A 9,128-nucleotide genomic window follows, 5' to 3' on the forward strand; every position below is an offset into this window, starting at 1 on the left:
CCCCCTCTGAGAAGCCCATTACTGCCCCTATGGGTCCCAGAAAGGACCGAGGAAAGCCCCCTTTATCGTTTTTATGCATGCAGACCATAGGGGTCCCCTGATGGTCCTATGTAGCAAACCCACTGGGCTGCCCCTGTGGGACCCGCGCGATGCCGAGTTGCAAATCCCGCACATATCCCACATCGGGCCCCCATGGGCTGCCCGTGTCGGGCCCACGAGGGCCCGCAATTCCGAGCCCCGTCTGTGCTACTGGGGGTGGCTCGTGGTAGAATCAACCATGTCGCATCACTTTCTAGTGATTGTGTTTAATAACAGGAGCGTGAAAAAAGCGCAAAATCCGGTGCGCTCACGTGCGCCAGCGAACACATCGGGCCGGCGAGCGCGCGATGGCCTTCGAAGCGTGCCGTGCGCAGCTCGCACAGCCCGCGGGCGAGGAGAATCGAGGAGGAAGCCGCGGGAGTGGAGGAGAGTGTCGCTACTTTCAATATTAAGGGGCTTTAGATGGGGGCATATGGTTTCTTACTATTGACTAGAAGGAAACCTGGCGGCTCTGCACTTCATCCACCATGGACGCGCGAGGCATGCCGGAAATGAGCGCTTCGATTTGAAATCTGGTTGCGTGTTGACAGTGCTTGGGATTGAAATTTTTTTGTAGTTCAGTTACGTTTTTACCGGTGTAGTTATTAGTGATGTTTTGTGCCCTTTGTTGTAGTGTAGTTATCTATGCTGATACTCACACAGTTCGTTTGAGATCCGTAGCATAGAAGGGGCTTTACTCGAAGTGAGCTGAGCACAGTGTCTGGTGCCTGCTAAGCCTGAAATCCGTTCACCCCTTCACTGAGAGCCCTTTACGCAGCAAGCTGGCCTTGCTCAGCGGGAATCTGTGCTACCTGTGCATTGAAGGGTGAAAGAAGGGAACAAATATTTTTTTTTCTGAATTATGAACTTAACAATGTGCTGCTGTGACCACTCTGCACTTTTAAACGATATGTGTCTCCGAGGCTCCTAAGAGAAATGTGCAAAGTACTTCGACAAGCGCAACTTATGTTAGTGACGCACTCGCCGTGCGGATTGCGGTTGATTCATTTTAAGACTGGCGGCGGCCGCGCATTGCATGCAAGGAACGACTTCCACTTCATGAATAATTTCACGCCGATATATGCATGCTGCACTTGTCAGCACGAATACGGCTGTCGTTTACTTGTTGTGGTTCAGGTTTCTGCTGCCTAACCAAAGCTTTTCTCGGCAAATTCTGTAAGCTCAGCGCCAAGATATGCCGAGAGCCGGCCCTCATTGCATACAAACTAGTTTCTCAAAGAAAAAGGGCTCGGGCAAGTTTCTCATGGCATGAACATAGTCCATGCACGGACATAGGGCGCGCACCGGCAATAGCAGGCTACACCAATGAAACGTTTCTGATTTTTATAATGGGAAAAGTGAAGCTTCTAATGTGCAGTATTTTAAGCGCTAGCTTTTTTTTTGCAAGAACATTTGCTTTAAAAGTGTGGCTGTTGAACGAAAAAAAAAACATCTTCCATGGTTCGCTATATTAGGCCGCATGAAATTAAAGCCCTCTCTAAAATTAAATTAAATTGGTTTTTGGGAAGGAAATGCTGCAGTATCGGTCTCACATATCTCGATGCACACCTGAAGCGCGCCTTAAGGGAAGGCATTAAGGAGGGAGTGAATGAAAGGTCTCTCTCGCCATGGGCAAATTGGTTCTCGTTTGCGCCTATCTGCTTTTCTGCTCATTTATTGCAATGTATAGTGACCATATTTTATTACAGGACATACCTATTATAAAAACTCTTCCTTGAATTATATAATTCGCGAAAATTTGTATTTCTGCCTTCGTAGTATTGCATTAGGGCCAAGCCAAGTACGATATGCTGTCTTCCCGGCATTCCCACAGTGCATGAAGTGTCCTTGAGAAACTCGCATAGATGGTGGTGCCAGTTTTCCATCTAGGTAATATAGGGAAACTCTGCGATAGGGAGGGTCAAAAATTCGCCTTTTAAACGCAGTTGTCAGCAGATTTAGGTCGCGATCACATATGTGGACACAGCGCCTGAATGGAATATGACGCATGAGAACAGTTCACTGGAGAGCTCAGAAAGAGAAGATGCCGCCATTGCAACTGCAATTTTGTCTTCTCTCGGAAAAACTGCGCAAAACTTATTTAGTACAAAGTAGTAATTTTTCTTGTCTGCCTTAGACACCGTTTGTTCATTTGTCAGCTCTAATTGAGAGCGCATCTTTCCGTCCAAAACATTATCCTTGGTAAAAGTGCACTAAAATGGAACGCAGGATGACGCTTCCAGAGGAAATATAGAAGTTCAAATTCTGTACTGGATGAAAGCACACCTTCAAAGTTTTAAGCACCTCGGTGAAGCCACGTCTTGCTACATAAGCGCCCTGCACAGGCATGAATAGTCCTGTGAGGCAAAACGCATGTCCATGATAATGAACTTGTGTATGCGACCAAACGAAGCCGTGAATTCGTTCGTCGTGTACTGCGGGAAAACAGTGACGCTTTCTGAGTTGTTCTTGCTATTGTCCTGGTCTCGCCACTACCAGCATATAATTACCTTCTTGAAACAGCCCAGAAGACACGGACGCAGACAGAAGGGACACACACCGTCCCTGTCTTTTGCGCTGTTTTAAGAAGCATGAACCACCAGCAAGCCGTCACGTCTGCCTATATATTTAGCATTTGAGCTATTCAAATGAATTATGAATGTTCTCGAGAAGGCGGCACTTGAAAAAACAAGCAGGAATGCTGGAGTAAAAAAAACAGTATTGCCACGGTGCACCTAACTCAAGAAGGAAAGTTTTATATATTCTGCGAACTAAAGAACTAAAATAGCTGAAACTCTTGCAGCATGAACTGGAAAGAATATCCCGACCTTATTCGCGCCCCTTTCTTCTATTGTATTAGGTCTAATGGCGCATAAGCATTCAAGGCTATCAAGTACCAAGCTCAAGTTGTAAAAAAATTGTTTGCGGATTTTACTAATAAGTGAAAAACATCGGTCTGTAATGAGCCTAAAAAGTTAGTTGCTCAAACACTGTAATGCTGGGAAAGGAATTCTAGAAATGGCTTGTAATAAAACCTTTAAAGAAGGTCGAGTTACCGCAGCGGCCATCCTTGGCTGGCAAGGATCCCGAGGCTTCCCGACCAATCAAGTAAAGACCTGAGCATTCTTCTCAGGCGTGAGAAGACAGCTGAGGTGTATAAAAAAGTGAAGCAAAGCAGTGGATCTGAATAGTCTGTCGAGAAAGGCTGCTTCTCTTAAAAAGCGAAAAACACAAGATATGTCAACAATTGCTCTGTCGCTTAAAACCAGTGTAGGGGGAAAATGAATGTTTTCATTGTATGATTCAGTAATGTACTTGTCTCTTATTTTAAAGTTTCTCACATGAGAATAAAATGTAATTAATTGTATGTTCATCTCCGCATTTTTCACAGACTGGCTTCTCTTGCTACATCAGTAGGAAGTTTTGTGTAATGAGTGTGCGTTTTCAATGCGCAGCCGACATAAAATTACTCCCATAAAACGTTCCCGGTGCGTGTTGCCGCCGTGAGCAGACTTTCGGTTTCCGGTTTTTGGAAGAGGCGCCCCTGATTTGTCGGTGATTTTGCAGAGACGTCACACGGCAGTTTATTTTTCGCAGGCGGTCTGAATGTGGAAATGTTTCATGACTTTCATTTTTATTTGCAGCTACGCATCCGTCTTAGCGCGTTGAAAAAACGTCTGTAATGTTCGCGATGATTTAAGTTGATATTTCCCCATAGTGTCGCTTTAACCTTAGCTTAACTGACAGATATTTTCGTTTACAAAAACATCGAAATTCTTCTCTTTTTTTGTCATTTCAGCTGGCCAAGCACTGCTGTGAATATAGTTTCTTAAAATTAATCCTGAGTGTCCCGTCAGAGCCTTCTAGGTTGAATCGTTTCTGCTTCTTTGCCCCAAACATCGCACCAAACGTCCTGACTTGTTGACCACACAGAAAGGCTTGGTCTTTTCTTTGTATGCAGTGGGTGACATGGTCGCCTTCCGCTTTTTCTACGTTCGCAAATACTTTTAATCCTTGCCGCTTCGTCCACTACGTTTGTGTTGAATGTGAAGAATGTGAAGAAGGCCAGTTTTATATTTTTTTCTTCTAGAACTTTTACTGGCGCATCATCGTCTTATTTTAAAGCTGCTTCTTATATTACCCGCAAATTCTAGACAAGCGCATTTTTTCAACGAGAAGTTTTTTATGGATGCCATTTTTTTCGCATATCGTGAGTTTTCACCATAATAATCAATGCCCACAGATCCGTTCTCGAGACGCTTGTTGTTTTCCGCTATTTCTTGTCCAAAACACAACCCTTTGGTTTTCTATTCCAGTGTTAACCAATGAATGCGAGAGCAGGTCAAGCGTTAAATGCAAGATTTTTCTGCGCATCGGAAGATTAGACCATTGTCATCGGTACCTTCTTCAAGGCACCTTGCATTAATCCGCAGTTGCCTCACAAATAAAAGCGATGTCCAAGAACGCTGGACTTGTCCATCTTCGTCTTCAACTCATCCGGCATGTTTGCAACGTCTACTGCACCCAGATGTGTTCGCATCGCCAAATAGATATGAGATGCAGATCTGAGGTGCAGCTATAACAATTTTTTGAACAAGCCTTTCCGAGCTTCGGTTGGCGACACGCTATCCACCAAGCCGTGGCGTCCGCATATGAGGACGTGTAAAGAGGTGCGTCCTACATTTATTATTATTTTGAGGGAAAAGTGTTTAATTGGTATATTGCTTTCATTAAAGTTGAAAAAGAGTACAAAGTTATCAGCTCCCGGCCGCGGCGGCTGAATTTCGATGGAGGCGAAATTCCAGAGGCCCGTGTGCTGTGCGATATCAGTGCACGTTAAAGAACCCCGGTTTGTCGAAATTTCTGGAGCCCTTCACTGCGACAGCCCTCATAGCCTGAGTTGCCTTGGGACGTTAAACCCCAATGAACCAAACAAATTTATAAGCGTACCCAAGCAAGTACGTATAGAACAAAAATAGAAAGAAACTGCAGCTCCTATGAAAGCGCTCGATCGTGTCATTCGCCAACATTTTCGTCGTTTTCAAACGCGATAAAAAAACGTAACTCCCAAAAGTGGGAAAATATTAAGGGAGCCATTTCGCACCGATTCGCTTTCAGTTTCAGTGAATTTTTTGAATACGCGTCTTCAAACAATTTTTTCTTTGTTTGTTGTCAGCTCAGGAGACCTGGGCCGAAAGCATTGTTAAAGGCGGCCTAAACACCATCTGAGGAGAGTAGATAAACTCTCTCAATCACCACATTGTGCTGTTTTGAACGCCTGAACCAAATAACAAACTTCTACACGCTACACAGAACCGAAAACTGGCGACCCCTTCTGGCGACTGTTTCAAGCTCGCACCCTCCTCCGTTTCACGCTCTTGAGTGTGCTATTTAAGAAATGGTTATCAATTGAATTGTTTCAGACGCCACGCGGCCAGTCGTGACTCTGGTGGGTCAGCAAGCTGCACCTCATCGGGCAATTCCCGCGCTCGTTATAGCAGCGTGCGGTCGGGCCGAGTGGGTAGGGCGGGTGGAGTCTTTGAGCGTGGAAAAAATGACGAGAAGAGCAGGAAATGCGCGAGGAAGCTGAAATTCAAATTTTACCTTCAGAATTCTCAGCTTCTGCCAAGCGCTTTAAAGAAAACGTAAATAAGGAATCATGTCTAGAAGAACTAGTTCTGTACATAATTTAAACTTGAAAGATGTCTCACGGGAAAGACCGCACAGCTATCCGTTATACAAAGGAACAAATCTGGATGAAAGTCCCTGGCGTTGATCTTTCAGTTTCCTCTCACACGCTGCCGTCGAAGAGGCGAAAGCGTCTCGAGGGTCGTATTCAGGCGCCTCAGAGGTACCTGGATCATTACAACGTCAGAGTGATACGTCACGTGTATTTTTTAACTGTGTTGTGCTTTCTCGTCCGTAATCGTTGCTGCTGCACGACGGAGTGCGACATCTTCGAAAAGGTGAGCTTCTGTGCAAGCGTTCACTCACGCAAGGAGCCTCGCGTATGAACGGATCCTCAACTGTGCACTGCAGCTTTACTACATTAGCTCGCATCTACGTTCGTGGGGCGCGCATACCTTCCCCAGCTTTCTATATGTGTCTAGGGTGTGACCAGCATTAATCTTTAACCATCGGCTTTCCCGCGATATTCGCTCTACGGTCTAGTGCGTCATGCCCTCTTCACTGCCGGCAAACTGTGTAGTATCTATTTCCACTGGAGTGCGAAACGTGGATCGCGTAGTTTATGGCCAAATGCAGGCGCTCCTGCAACGAGCCGAAAGTGAATTCGTATCGTGTTTCACAGGAAGTAGTTGCTGCTGTACAGTTAACGCTGCCGCAGTCTACCCGCACGCGATTTTTAGAGGGCAGCTCTTTGGTGCCCGTTTCTGCGTTTCTTGGCGTTGCCGTTGCCGTCGCCGTTGTAACAAGCGGTGGACACCTCAGTCATGTTTTAAGCTGCCAAACCAAAGGAGCAGGAGCTTGGAAAAAAGGGAAAGGCACGTAACTGCCCTCTTACGACAGTGCACGCCTAAATAGTGCTTCAAGCTACGTGGCGGTAGTGACAGATGTGCGCTGCATGCGCTGGAATTGAAAACGTTCTGCCATTTCAAGGAAAAGAAGTGCGCATAACTGGCTCGTTGGGTCAGTGGACACCTGCATCGCGCTTATAGGCACGTGGGGCGATGAGAGAGAGATGTGGGCGGCATGCGTTAGAGCTGACAACGGTGAGCAAACTCTCGCTATCAGCGTTAAACCCCATAAACCAAACCAAACCATTAACTGCCACCTGCCGGGGTGGCAAGGTGGGTGGGACTTTAATGTACATAAAAAGACAGAGAGGAACTTGTTACCACTTATGCGGGAGAACATCCTGTTCCGCTCGCTCGTAACGCCTCCCACAGCTGGGACTCACGAAATTTTTGTATAGACCTCAAATTTGAGAACCAATCATTGGTGCAGCTAGTCGAGCATATATCCATCTGTTTCTCCGATCACAAAGCTCCCTTCATGACAATCAATAACTGTTAGTGGAGTGTTTATTGAAGAAGAAAAATGTGTGAAAAATGACAAGTTTTCGGTAATTGTATACATACATGTCTTGCTCGAAATCTTTGTCACAGGCATTCGTCACTGCAGATTTGTTTTTCGCATCGAGGTGTAATGTGTCGTCCATGCCTGGTCAGCACTGCACAGTGGTGGCAAGTATGGGTGTTTCTGCCTCGTACGTACAGGCGCAACGGGAGACCATCATGACTTTCAGCTTTGACCGAGTGTTCCCGGGCGTGGCCAGTCAGGCAGAGGTGTACGCCTAAGTCTCCCAGCTGGTGCAGAGTGCACTGGACGGCTATCACGTGTTTATCTTTGCCTACGGCCAGACGGGTGCCGGCAAGACCCACACCATGGAGGGCGGCGAGGATGACGAGCTCAGGGGCATCATCCCGCGGGTTTCCACCAGGTCTTCGAGGCATCCCAGAAGCAGCCCCAGTGGACGGTCGGTGTGCGCAGGAAGGGAGGAGGGAACGTGGGCGCCCTTGCGCTGCTGTTCTTTAAGCCTGCCATTCACTGCACCCCTTCTTGATTCAACAGAGTGATGATTGATATGGCTTCCATGTCGTGCAGAATGTCATGGTGACCAGCTTTGTAGACGTGTACAACAAGACCCTGCACCACCTCCTGGTGGCTCCGTCCCAAGGAGACAAGGCCCCGCCGCTGCAGCTCAAGATGAGCAGCAAAGATGGGCCGGTCACGGTGGCCAGCTTGATGGACGTGCCAGTCCAGTCAGCCCAACAGGTATGTTATAAGCACCTGAACAGCGTGTAGGGAAGACTTCCTTGACTGCTATAGTGGCGGTGGTGTTTCACACTGCTTTTCACCGTCTGTATGTGCATACTCATCGTATATAGTACTCTAAAATGATTGTGGGGCTTTTGTTCGCTTTTACCGGACAATTCATTTTCCCGACCGCCATTGCCCGTGGAAATGGACTGTGTACCCACCTCGTGGAGTGCATGTTAGGTGGTGAGGGGCATACATCGCAGCTTGCTTGAACACAATTAATTCGTGGCATGACCCATGGCCATGTCCCTTATAAGGGTGTCATCTGTAATGTTGGGTGGGCTGCAGACATAACAGAAGCACGACTCTGGCACGCATCGAAAGCCCTTGTCTGCCCATAAACCGCTGTAGCCATCCAAGGGTCGCAAGGAACTTCTCGTGTGATATGTCTAGTGCGCAGGCCAGCTTGATAGCTTCCATATGCGACAACTCTGTAGCCCGTTGTGCTGAGGTGGTGTGGACTGGGCAGTTTTGTTTTCTTCTTGGCCATTCTGTCCTTCGTGCCGCCTCTGTAAGAACAGTGTGGCCGCGACTCCTTTTCTCTTGATAAACTTGGCAAGCATTGTGTTGAGGTTGGGGTGCACACCAGGCTTCAGGCTGTGAAACAATCTCCTCTCACATGTTTGCTGTTCTAAGACTTTCTTTTTCTGCCAGTTGCAAATGCAGGGCTCATCCACGTCAATTTTCTTTCGGCTGCTCTGTTGCTGATTTTTTAACAGAGAACATGATCTTCAGTTTCTCTTTGGCTTGAGTGGCTGCTGCCGTGACACAATCATGATGCCTGAACAAGGCTGGCAAACCCTGTAAAAACGTGTGTGCAGAAAATGGAAGCCGACTTTGAAGGTGCAATAGCGTTCTTGAACAGCGTTGCTCTAAGCATAGCCAGCATGGATGGAGTTGGCGAATAACCACATGCTTGTGCATTTGGCCTTGCTTTTCAATGGCCCCTCATCGGCTTGACATGTGTGAATGTGGCAGTGGGGGCAAACTATGTACGCGAGGCCGCGTTTTATCATAAAGCCATTTGGCCCTCGAAAAAAAAATTATTTAATAACCTGCACCCCTCCACTCCTTTTAAACTCGTTTTTTAATTTTCTTCAAATTTTTGTGCAGATGGTTTTCGAGAAAACACGGCATCTTGAGTCTAGCCAGGTCAGAGAAATTGGCCAGGGACTTCACTGCATGCTTATCACATTTTTTAACTTGCT

Source organism: Amblyomma mixtum, chromosome 3, assembly GCF_055824585.1.
Source record: "Amblyomma mixtum isolate Tamu chromosome 3, ASM5582458v1, whole genome shotgun sequence".
Taxonomy (NCBI): Eukaryota; Metazoa; Arthropoda; class Arachnida; order Ixodida; family Ixodidae; genus Amblyomma; species Amblyomma mixtum.